The 12,968-nt window shown below is 47.9% G+C and overlaps 1 long non-coding RNA gene across 2 annotated transcripts in view; it reads right to left on the minus strand.

Moving 5' to 3' along the window:
• Positions 1-12,968, minus strand: part of LOC138520652 (uncharacterized) — a 201,202-nt gene that overhangs the window by 180,143 nt on the left and 8,091 nt on the right. For both annotated transcript variants that reach the window (XR_011282840.1, XR_011282839.1), the window contains exon 3: positions 12,683-12,755. This is a non-coding gene — a long non-coding RNA (uncharacterized lncRNA). The remainder of the gene's footprint in view (positions 1-12,682; positions 12,756-12,968) is intronic.

Below are 12,968 nucleotides of genomic sequence, written 5' to 3' on the forward strand. Positions count from 1 at the left end.
CCAAGCTGCGCTCTGGCGAAGCCAAAGGGCAAGCGGCTCAATCGCAAGGGCGAAGAGGAGGGGAGAGGAGGGGAGAGAAGGGGCAGCCCTGTCGCGTACCCCTGCCAAGAGGAAAGGGCCGGGAGGTCCACCCGTTCACCCTGACCTCTGCCTGAATATTCGTGTAGAGTAGTTTAACCCATCCCAGGAAACCGTCCCCAAATCCCATGTGTCTTTCCCAAAGGCTGTCCCACCTGATCGAATCGAAGGCCTTTTCAAAATCAATTGCCAAAAGGGCAAGTTGTTTGTCGATGATAGGAGCCTGTTCTAGTGCCAGGTGAAGCCGACGCAGATTCATTCGAGTTGACTTCTGTGGCATAAAGCCGCATTGGTCCGGATGAATCAGAGTGTCGACCACCGAATGCAGTCGGTTAGCTAAAAGCTTGGCAAGGACCTTGGCTTCACCATTAATTAACGGGATCGGCCTATAGGAGGCGCATCTCTCCGGGGGCTTATCGGGTTTATGAATAACTACAATGGTAGCTTTGCACAAGTCTGGTGGGAGAGTGCCCTGTTCCCGGGCACTTAGCAGCATTTTGTGGAGGGGGGCGCCATATTGTTCCTGCCTCGTTTTTGCCAGGTTTCGACCGGGAACCAGTGTTTTCCCTGTTTGTAGCTGTGCTAGAGCTTCAACAATTTCTTCTTCTGAGAGGTCAGAGTCTAGTTCCGCTCTCTGTTGTGCTGACAGAGAAGGGAGTGTTATATCGTCTAGGAGGGTTGGGTCGAGTGAGGAGGTTGGAGCCTGGTATAGTGCGGCATAGAATTGGGCAAAGGCTTCTGCTATCTCGGCGTCCGACTGGTACCTCTCACCCCCCAGGGTGATGATCTCCCGGACACAGTGCTCTCCCTCATCCCTCCTTTCCAGCAAGGCCAACATTTTGCCGGCCTTGTCCCCCATCTCGTATATTCTCGCCCTGGAGTCCCAATGGGCTCGTTTGGCGTTGTCTAGCATTAAGTTTCGGAGGCGCTCAGTGGCGCGTTTAAGGGAACCCCGAGTCTGAGGAGTTGGATCTACGATGTGTTTGTTCTCCCACTGGGTCATCTCCCCTTTTGCCTCTGTTATCTTTCAGAGTCCTTCTTTCTTTCTTTTTGTTCGCTATCCAGGAGATCACCTCTCCCCGCAGCACCGTTTTATAGGCCTCCCATATTGTTACCGGGTTGTTTGCCCCAATGTTGTTGATCTCAACGTATTCGGTGGATGCTTCAGTAAGGCGGTCCACCAGTTCGGGGAACCCAAGATAGTAATTGTTCAGTCTCCATGTTTTAGGGGGGGTTATGCCATGCATCCGCAGTTCCACCAACAGAGGCGAATGGTCCGAGATTCTGCGGGGGAGCAAGTCTGCGAACAGTACCCTGTAAAAAAGTCTATATTCGGGAGGAAGAGGTAGTCAAGCCTGGAGAGGGAACCATGGGCTCCCGAGTGGAATGAGTAACCCTTAGTTCCCGGATGTAGTTCCCGCCACACGTCTCAAAGGCCTAAGGCATATACGAAATTGGATAGTTTCATGGGGGTGTTCGAGTTACGCTGTATGAGGTGGGTGCGATCCATAGCATTGCACATGACATCGTTAAAGTCCCCGCCCAGAAACCACTTATCAGGTTGGTGTTTGCCCATGAGGGTAGTTAGTTCGTCTAATAGTTCCGGGCCCAGTCCGGGCGGGGAGTATACCGATACAAAGGCCAGTGTCTCACCCCAGAGTGTTCCCAAGATTAGAACATAGCGACCCCGAGGGTCATGCTCCACTGTCTGCAAGGCGAATGGGATACGTAAATGTATGAGAATTAGAGTACCCCTGGATCCCATTGTATTTCCTGCGTGGAAAGCGGCCCTGTAGTTAGTTCTCTGGAAGAGGGTAGATTGTGATCCCGCTAGATGTGTTTTGGTTAGCAGGGCCACATCAGGGGAGTGTCTGCCAAGTAATTGCTTAACCAGGCGCCTCTTGATCGCGGAGCCCATCCCATTTACATTCCAGGTGAGCACCTTGAGGGACGTTCAGTCAATAATGACTGGGGTTGAGTTGATGCCATCTAGCGTGCCTATTAGGGGATTGGCCGGATGTCTTGCGGGGTTAAAGTCCCCGTACCTGGTGATGTGATGTGAGTCATGCCAAGAGTAGTGGTTGGATTGTTGTCTGAACATGCTGTAGCCCCAACTAACAAAGAACCGTGGAAACCCGTGAAATTTACATGGGTGCAGTGGTCCTGAAACAACAGAGAACCCTTCCCAACTCACCTCTCCCACCCCCTCCCTTTACTGCACCCCAACACGAAGTACCTGTCGCCCAAACATTGCTGATACTAAAAAATAAAAAGTAGGGTATCATCTTAAAAATCCCTTAATGAACTAAACTAGCGCTGCTAGGGGGGGGGGGGTTCCTAGACGCAAGGGTTGCAGACCACCGCGTGCCGCATTGCGAGTGTATGGAACGCCTTATGTGAGCTACTGGGGCGTTCTGCGGCGCAGTCAGTAGAATGTTTCGTACCTGCCGGTAGGTTCCGGGCCTCTCGTGGGAGTCAGGGCGGGGATCAGTCCCCTATGTTTTCTGGACGATCCGGCAGTGGCGGCTGGTCCAGGACCTGGCGCCGATCCGGGATTTCTGCCCCCACTACTTCGAGGTGCCGACCAGTCCTCCTCTATATGCTGCTCTGCCCCAGCGCCATGCCTCCTTTCGTCGTTGAAATGGACTGTTATACCTTTATGGTAGATTTTAAGCTGAGCAGGGAAAAGCAGGCCATATTTGACTCCCAGTGTTTGAAGTTGTCTTTTCAGCTTTTCAAAGGATTGCCTTACCCTCTGTACTTCCCTTGTGTAGTCGGGGAAGAAAGCTATCTTGGACCCGTAGAAGGTGATCATGCCTTTGGTTCGTGCCAGTTGTAAGAGTGCGTCTCGATCCCTGTAATTTAGCAGCTTTGCTATCACAGTTCGTGGGGGGCGCCGGGCACGGGTCTACCTGTGGGCATGCGGTGTGCTCTTTCTATAGAGAAAGATTTCGGGTCGAACAGGGCCCCCAACCACTGCTCCAGGAAGAGTTCCATGCATGGCCCCTCTGCTTTCTCGGGGATACTGGGTATACGGATGTTATTACGTCTGGATCTCCCCTCTCCCTCCTCGACTCTAGCTTCTACAGTCTTGAGCTTGGCTGAGACTCCCTGGAGTTGTTGTTGCACATTGTGTAGCCCATCCTCTGCATTGGAGATACGCTGTTCTGCCTCTCCCGTGCGCGCTGATAGTTTTTGTAAGTCGTGTCTAAGGAGGGATACATCCAAACTTATTACGTCCATCTTCTGTTCCATCGATGAGCGGAAGTCCGCCATGACATCTCTTAGGGAAAGCATGTGTCCAGACTCTGTCTCTCCAGTGGGCAGCGGCCAGGGTTCGGGGGACTGCGATGGGGGGACGGTATACTGGCAATTCTGTTTTGCATGGTGGGTCTCTTGGCTTTTTCTTTCCCCATGCCTGCTGCCTGGCCCTGCAGGCATTGTCCAGCCGCGAGGTTTCTATCCTGATGATCGGGAAGCGTGTTGTGTGCAGCCCGATCTCCTCTTGGTAGCCCGGTGTCCCCCTTGTGGAGTCTCAGCAGTTGTGAGGAAGGGGGTATAGTGTGGCTCTGCCCCCAGTTTCCGACCCCAGATTGGTGGCTGTCCGCACGTACTACCTTCTGTTTCCTGCGGTATTGCCCGACTTCGGTGACTGGGCGCCTTGGTTGTTGTCACAGGAGACCGTTGAGGAGCGGCGCGTATTACTCCGATCTCTGCCTTATAGTCTTTTAGGCACCTGGTGGTGTTCCAGTACCGCCGAGGGGTGGGGTCTGGTTATGCTCTGTAGGGAGACACACCCAGCTCGGTGGTGGTTTGCCCTGTTTTCCAGAAATGTTGTTGCGTGATCCCGTCTGTTTACGTTTGCCCTTGGCAATTAACTATGCTTTTAATGGTACCATGGCAGATCAGGGCTGTTTTGAGGATTGTATGCTGTATGGTGGGTTTCTTCCGGGCCCTGATTCTGCATTAGTGGCTAGTTTAAGTCTTTTATGGCCCGTACAGCAATCCCCCGCAACGTGGCCCAGGGCGTAGGTTGTGATTACACCTCCAAGCTTCTCTGTTACGTCTCCCTGGGTTGCCTCGAGAGTGGTGCGCCCTCCGTCCGCTGAAACAATGAAACACTGGAGGCCCGTCTGCCCGCAGCAGAGAGTGGTGTGTATGCCGCCACTGCCGGGCGACTATACCGCTGTGTTACCCCCTCGGGTGGGCCCGCTTATGGCTGGAGAGGGGCATTGGTTGCCTGCGTAGTATGCGCCGTCCCTGCATTGCCTTGCCGACCTTCCGGTCCTTCATACAGGGCAGTGTGCTCTCTTATATCGTGGCTGGCGGAGCAAGCAAATGACTCCCTCAGGATGGAACAGTTTTAGGCTGGGGGACCATAGTGAGTCGCAGTGCGGGGGCCGCTGGGAGGGCACTCACCGGCGCAGCCGTCTTGGCGGCCGTGTTTTCCCTCTCCGTGGTCGGACGTGGCAGCGCGGAGCACCGCAGACCAGGGCTCCTCCCGTCCGCTGCTTCCGCGGCGCCGCCTGGGCACTGCACACTCCTTGGGGGCACCCGTCTCGGGACTCGACCGTCCAACCCCACAACCAGCCGATGCGCCGGGTCCGAGGGACGCACCGGGCACTGCACACTCCTTGGGGACACCCGTCTCGGGACTCGACCGTCCAACCCCACGACCAGCCGATGCGCCGGGTCCGCGGGAGGGGGGGCACACCACCCTGCTGCCACTGATTTATTGTTTGGGGGCTAGGAAACATCTGGATCGCCCACAGAACGGCGCTCCTCCTCCGTCGCTGGTGGCGAGCAGGACGGTGATCCAGGCCCTCCAGCCGTGCCGCTCTGGTCCCCGCTTTCACAGCATATAGTGTCCTCGTTCAGGTGGCCATCTTGGAAACATGCGGGTCGGCACCCGCTCCGATCTTCACTCGCTTCAAACTCCTTTACTGTTAGGAATATTGGTTGGAGACAGAAACGGGGGCAGCAGAGGCTTCACAAGGCTTAAAAGACATGTTTAGGCTGTATACTACAGTTCCCAGCAGCCTCTTGGTTCTTCAGTAGTTTTTGCCGTGCGCGCGTCGGGCCAGCTGAAACTGATTAGATACAGCTTATTACGGGCCAACAGCGCACGGCAGGCGTCTCCAACTGCTGTTCTTCCCAGGAGTGAGAGGCAGAGCATGAAAGGACGACGCGTGTAACGGCGGCATCAGATTACATCCGGGAACGCTGTTTAGCTTCCCGGAAGAACAGATAAGTGCTAACAGCTTTGTTTTTGTTCTTTTGATGTTGCGAAAAGCATTGTGTGTGAATTTCGGATTCGCCGCGGTGACTTTGGATCCGGGTTATAAGGCAACACGAGATTACGTCCGGGAAGACTGAGTAGCTTCCCGGACACAAAGATAAGTGCATTCCACTGTGTTTATGGATTTATGATTCAGAAAGGATTGTTCAGTAGAAAACCTCACTGTGCTCTGAATCAGTATTGTTTGAGGGTCTCAACATTTAACCTGCACATGGGTATCAGTGCTGATAACTTGATCACTCAGGGGGTGTGCTGTCACATTATCAAAATATGTTTAGGACTCAATACGTGTTATGTGTATATGTGTTGCTAATGCTTGCCCAGAGTGCCATGTGTTGCGTTTTTTCATATGGGAAATATCTCCCAGATGTCTGTTTTCATATCTGCTTGCTTATATGTATCCTATGTATGTGAATGACAACCTGTGCCTGTATTAAGGGGTATTAGGTACTTACTGCACATGTCTCAAGGAGGTACATCAGTAATCAGTATTAAGTGGATTATCGAGGTACTGTTTTGTTAGGGCTTCTGGTATTTGGTACTACAGGTGATAGTAGACAGAGTAGGGTTTGTTTCCTGTGCTTCCCCTATTCCTATCCATCCTAGGCATTCCCTAACCCTCTATCCGGTTTCCCTACCTCCCCCTACCCATCCACAACCTCTCCCTAACCCTCTTCCCCCCACTGGCTGCCACGTGGTATCCTGTAATTATATCCCAGGTACCTGTGCCAACCACGGGTGGAGGGTCGACTACATTCGGCTTCTGTGGTTCGGGGGGGGAAGTGTTGACACACCTTCCCCCATACTTGTGTATGTAAGTGTTAACATTTACATGGGAGCGATTTTCACCATCCCGTACTCCGTTCGTGCCCCAGGATGTCTGTTACCCGGCAGGGGTGTTTAGAGGTCTGCAGAAGTCAGAATTCAGGCGTTTAATCAGGATTTTGGGCTGCGGTCGCAGGAGCCGAGAAGGCTCAAGTCCTGCTCATCTTGCTGCTGGCCACGCCCCCACTCAAAGGCAATTTTGAAGAGACAGTGTTTATTTGGAGCATCTGGTATTGGTACTATGTGGAATTTCCTTTGCACAAGGCATCAGTGATCCAGGGGACGTTTATGGATATAGGAAATGTGCACCACAGCAAGGTATCCAGAGGCGAGACAAAAACCAGTGCTCAGCTGGCAGAAAATGTATCATCCTGCCTCGTTCGATCTGTGTCTATGGTTCAGGAGGAACTGGGCGATAGTAGGGTTGCAGTTAGCAGGAAGAGGCACAGTCAAAAAGGAAGATCTTCCTGGAATCATTCTGGAGTCATACGGTGACTCCATCCTAAAGTCATCCATGGCTAATTCAGGGAGATCATCCGAAACCATCCTAAAGTATTTGTATAGGCCAAAATAGTGAGATGACTCTAAAGTTATCACAGAAACTTCTCCAGGATGAGTTCTGATTACGTCCAGTGATGATCTTGTACTACTCCAGGAGGACCCCATGACAACTTCAGGATGGGTGGGGATTACTCCAGGATGACCGCCATGACAACTTCAGGATGGGTGGGGATTACTCCAGGATGACCCACATAACTTCAGGATAGGTGAGGATTACTCAAGGATGGCCGTATGACAACTTCAGGATGGGTGGGGATTACTCCAGGAGGAACCACAGGACAACTTCAGGATGGTGGGGATTATTTCAGGATGACCCCATTACAACTTCAGGATGGGTGGGGGATTACTCCAGGATGCCCCATGACAACTCCAGAATGGGCGGGGGATTACTCCAGGGGGACCTCATGACAACTTCAGGATGGGTGGGGTGACCCTCCCCATGACAACTTCAGGATGGGTGTGGTGGATTACTACAGGATGGTTCCATGACTTTAGGATGGGTTTGGAATTATGACCGATTATTGCAGACAACTTCAGGAGGAGTTATTTCATGATGCTTCCAAAAGATTTAGGAAAAGGGTTTCGATTTCTTGCATGTAAAACAGGTGGTACTGCCATCGCGTGAGTCTAGTTAGACGTATGGATAGTGTACTGGAAAATCTCAAGGGAATATGCAGTTATCACTTTCCATCTTTGCCTTCTATGATAGAGCACTCAAATGTTGTTAACTAAGTTCGCTGATTTAGTATACAAAACTACAAATCCACCCCACAATGTCACAAACCAACCTGTAAACTACCTCATTTCAGTTCTCACCTCTAGCTAACACGTCATAACACCCAATATTCTCCCACAATTACAAATCACTGCACTAAATTACACACTTTCAGTGAGCTAAACAGAATCCATTAAAGGTCTACAATAACAGACTGCCGACAGTCACTTCACCCAATATCACTATGAGCAGCTAACAATTAGTTCGACCATTCACCACACCCAAGAAAACACTTGCTGACTCCAACCGAAATCATAGACAATACCCAATAGCACAAATTATGTACCATTTACAAGTTGGCACCAACCTACAAATTCATCAGATCAACTATATAGTTCTACATACAAGAGCAAGCACTTGTTTCACACATCGGCACGTGAGCTACAATTACGTAGTCGATTAGTAGCAGGCGCTGACGTAGCAACCAAACTCTGTTGTGGGGATTTTCCAATTCCATTGTTTTTAAAGACTGTAACCTGAATGATTGAGCAGGTGTGTATGGGAATGTGTAGATGTCACTTCACTGTCTAAACAGGCATGACTGTCATACAGTAACCAGGTAACACTGTTGAGAAGATATGGTGACAGAGTTGAGTTTGTGGAATTATAACTTTTGTAGCAATTAACTGTTACTTGATAATCCAATATTTTGTAGTTGTTGCATAGCTACATCTTTGCGAACGGCAACATTACACGGCGACATCTGCCCTTTTACTGCTGTGTCTTTCAAGTGTCCAGGCAAAGTAACAGAGGCGGGTTCTGAGGTAGGCACGTAGGAGGAATGACGAACACAAACCATCCCTGCCAAAAGGCTTAGTAATGGTTGTTCACAAAAGCTGGAAAACCTACATTTGGGAATAGTCTCTTTGCACATGTCAGCTTTTACAATATAATTCTCTTTGTTTTCTTTTGTTTTTTTCAATGCATCTTCTTCTTGTAGTACATGCAGCAATCTTAGGTTTTTTCAGCCGTTCCCAGATTCCAACAGTTGCTGTTTTTTCTCCTCTGCCTTTCTTTTTAAAGCCTGAATTAGTCCTCTGCATCACAATAGGTTTTAATTATTTCATCAAATGTTTTCTGTGTCTTAATGCATGGTTTCTTGGCTGTGGGTATGAAAACGGCAAGTTAAAACGTCATAATGCTACAGTCATTTTGTGTGTGTCCTTTAAAAGACAAGCACCTGCTGCAGTTTCTTAAAATGTAAATATCAACTTTATAGAGTCCGAGCTTGCGGAAAGCAACATGACAGGAAATTATAGGGCCGGAAATAGGGCGGTATGCAGGGACAGAACCCATGACCAAAGTGATCTTCACTGGGGGAACAAAAAGTAAATATTGCACATTAGCAGGCAGGCATTTGCTATTATGAGCCAGGCACTGTCCTCCAGAAGGGTTAGAAGCCCCCACCCACTCCATAAGCATTGCTACAGTGCCATACATTAATGCACTACAGCTGAACTAGTACAGCACTCAAGAGCAGTGGCAAAATCCTACAAAAAAATAAACCAAGCCCTGGGTACATTTCGCAGAGGCATGGTTTCTCACACATGCGCCACTGCCTGATACACGTGGATAGCTTATTCGAGGGTCAGGTGCACCTATCATGTGGAACATTGTGGGGGCACTGGAGCAGCAACAGCGTTAAAGAAAAAGAGGGGCAGCCTGTAGGAGCATTTATCCTCCTACTTGGCAATGGTTTGAAAGCGATCAGACAGATCAGTAGAACAGTCATTGTGTGGAACTAGAAAGGGAAGGAATTGCCCCACCCACGAAAAAGGGGGGCCTCTGTATGCTGAACAGCTAGGGTGCCTTAAGGCAGTTGTCTTCTAACTGGGGGCCTGAAGGATGCCTGGGGTGGGGGGCGCAAAGCTTTTTAAAAACAGGATTATGGTAACTTGTTTCTAATAGAAAATATAAGCATGTAATAAAAAATAGAAGCGTTTGTGGTGGGGGGCGGAAACTATAGTTTTACTCAAGGGGGAGGGGGCTTAGCCTAAAAAGGTTTGAAGGCCACCACCTTAAGGGAATAAAGTGACCTTCGAATTTCAAATAGCAAAGCAATTAACAGCACTCCTTTCACACCCAGGTCAGAAAACTCCTGCTACTGCGCCAGTCCTCTGTTACACAAGGCTGCTGAAAAATCCAGAAAAGGAAGAAAATGGCTCCAAGCTCCACAACATCTAACGAGAATGAACTAGTTCCATCATTAGAGACAAACAAAAAAAACAACCATCATAAAAGGGAATTCACCCCAGATCATCATAAACAATTATCAAAAAATATATTTTCAAAATTAATGAATTAGTGATCACTAGCCCTGGGAAGCATTCAATTAATAAGTTATAAAGTTTACAGGCAAACTATCTTCAATTAACTGCTGAGGTGCAATGGTTGGAAAAAACAAAACCCCTCTGGGAACCTCAACCTCTACAGAGAATGGGACAGAAGTATCACTAGAACATGCAGTAATCCCGAGTCCCTGAAACTTACATTTGTAGATATTAAATCATGTAGCGATTTCCCCAAAGTATTGAACATAAACTAAACGTAGATGAAGGAGAGCACGAGTCATGTAGGCAATTAGAACAGTGTCCCCTGCACCCAAAGGCTGGCACAACTTCACCGTACTGTGAACTGAAAAGGCAATGGAAAAATCAACTGGGGTAAACAAGCACTCTGAATGTTCTTGAAAATAAATGGCATAAAAGCAATAGAACAGGTCTACCTCACAGGTGTTACAATCGTAACTTCCAGCAGTGAAAGAATTATATTCAAAAGCATTACAATACAAAATGACGGTCTTTGAATGCCAGACAGAGTTCGCTTTTTATGGCGGGCAGCTTTACAGAACCTGTTTACGGGTGCTTTGACATTGAACTTAACTCTAGAACCGAGTACCTGTCCTGTACACTTTGCATGCTACACAGATCTCATGGGTCATGGGTTCTGTCCCTGCATACCGCCCTATTTTCGGCCCTATAATTTCCTGTACATGTTGCTTTCCGCATTGTTTACTACAGCTGGCTTGCTTTTCCTTCATTAGTGCCGCAAAAGCAAAAGCGAGCAAAGGCGGGCATCGATTTCACAAAATGGATGCCCCCATGTGCTTGCTTTTGTAAATTTTGAGCTCCAATTGCTCAAAATTTTACATAGGAACTTAAAAAAAAAAAAAAGTGCGAGTATATTTGTTTTATTATTGCCCATCTTTTTAGGCAATAACATTTTTTGGGCGAACCATTCCTTTAGTCTTTAGGGCTCCAAGTGCTGAGAATCCAATCTCGCAAAGGTACGAGGTGCTGAAAGGTAACATTACATTGACTGCACATTTCGAAAAAGTTGGAAACTCTGCATTTTGCTAAAATCCACCTCAAGACACATTTTTGAATTGGCTCTCCAGTAGGCGGTCACCTTGAAGCTCCAGTCGTTCCTCCTGGAGGTGTATTGGGAGGTTGGCCACTACGTCTGCTAGGAAAGTCTGAATCACCCAGTCATTGACGTCACAATTGTCCTCTGGAAAGTACTTTGAGACTGGTTCGGAGATGGTTTCCCATTAGTTTAGCAACACATGAAAGATCATACTCTGTCTCCTCAAGAGCATCTGCTAATAATGGAAATGCATCGGTAATGCTGCCATTAATCCCCCTCCTCCAAAGCTCCAGCTTCTTCTTGAATGAAGATACTTTTGCGTTCATAGCAAATGTGGTTTCTGTGCCTTGCAGGAAGAGGTTTAGAAAATGTTGCTATTCAAAGATGTCTCCACGGTGAGCTAACAGTACAAGCCAGCGTGAATCACACACAGGATCGTCTTTCGTCTGGTCTAAACCCAGGAGAAAGTGTCTCACTTTGTTCCCGACTTCATAAATGCGATTTAAAATCTTTCCCCTGGAGAGCCACCTGACCTCCGTGTGAAACAACAAAGCACGTTCAGCTCCTATTTCTGCACATAATGTGGCAGACGGGCTCTTGTGGGAGGCCTCTTAATAAAAATGTACAATCTTTACAACAGAAGTCAGAGTTAATTCCCCATATTGCACACAGGCAAAGCTTCCCGGTGTATCACGCAGTGCGTCCACAATATATGTGGAGCTACTGCAGATACGTTTGCTTTTAACCCAGCTCTAGCACCACACATTGAAAGAGCACCATCCGAGCAAATACCAACACGCCTCCCGCTGTAGGCATTCGGAACTAGGAAGTAATTACCAATGTCAAAGTCTTCAGATGCAGTTGCTCTGACCTGAATTTATTTACAAAATAAGAAATCATTCAATATTTCTTTTCCATGACAGTACCTCACATAAGCAATCAAATGTACTTCTTTTGAAATGTCAGTGGCCTCATCCAACTGTAGGGAAAACTGACTGTTTCAAGCGTGATATCAATTCTGTACTGATCAGAGGACAGGTCAGTGATGCAGCAGAAAATTGTGGTGTCAGACATAGGGATAGTATTGCATTTCTCTGCTGCACCCTCACCAAGCATGACCCGGTTGACAGCGAGAATTGTTGGCAGAATTACTTTGTCAGCATCTGGAAAAGGCCCGTTTTTGCCCAGATATGAGGCAATGTGGTAAGAAGCTTCCAACGCATTTGCAGGTACTTAGGCCACATTTTTAACATGATCTTTTTGCTTTTTATGCCTTGCAGTTGCCGTACAAAGAAATCCCAGGTCTTTTTTGCTAAATTGGCATGCTTTGCTTCCAAATGCCGCCTTAATTTTGCTTGTTTCAGGCTGTCATTTGCTAATGTAGCACCATAAACCACACACTGCAGCTTAACTTCTCCAGCAACTGCGATCCATGTGAACCCAAAGTCCAAATAAAAGACATCATATTTCCGTGTTTTTGCATTTCTTTCGTTGGTTTCCAACTCTCCTTCTGCTTTTCGTGAGATTCCCACCATCTTCTGGCTCTAGGAAACAATCCGGTTCTATATGATATTCCCACTGTTTAAAGCCCAAACACAAAAAAAGACCAATTTTGTCAGCAATTTTGATGTTGGCTTTAAAAAGCGGAAATATCACATACTACCCCCTCCTTCCCCACTCACTCGCTAATGAGGGGGGGTTTACACCCCATTTTCCCAACCACTTCCTGCATCAACACATGCATCCTATTCTCCCCACACATACAGTCCAAAACTCACCTCTGCGTCAACTCTGCTGGGGGTCATAGATTGACAAGTATGAAAGTTCGATTTAGAAAGACTGCTCCTGAATCTGTGAAAACATTGCAAATAAGTGTATGTCATGTTACGGTTTTTAAAAACCATTTCAAGTTTTAAAAATGTTAAAATGCCTAAAATAAAATTCAAAAAGATTTCAAACGGCAAACATTGCATGCAAAGATTCAAAACGAAGCATGTGAAAAGGTTGGGGGAAAACACCCATGCACAAATGGGTCAGAAATACTGGTTGAAAAAAAAAATATAT

This window comes from Ambystoma mexicanum, chromosome 13, assembly GCF_040938575.1.
Source record: "Ambystoma mexicanum isolate Mex_15411 chromosome 13, UKY_AmexF1_1, whole genome shotgun sequence".
NCBI classification, from domain to species: Eukaryota; Metazoa; Chordata; class Amphibia; order Caudata; family Ambystomatidae; genus Ambystoma; species Ambystoma mexicanum.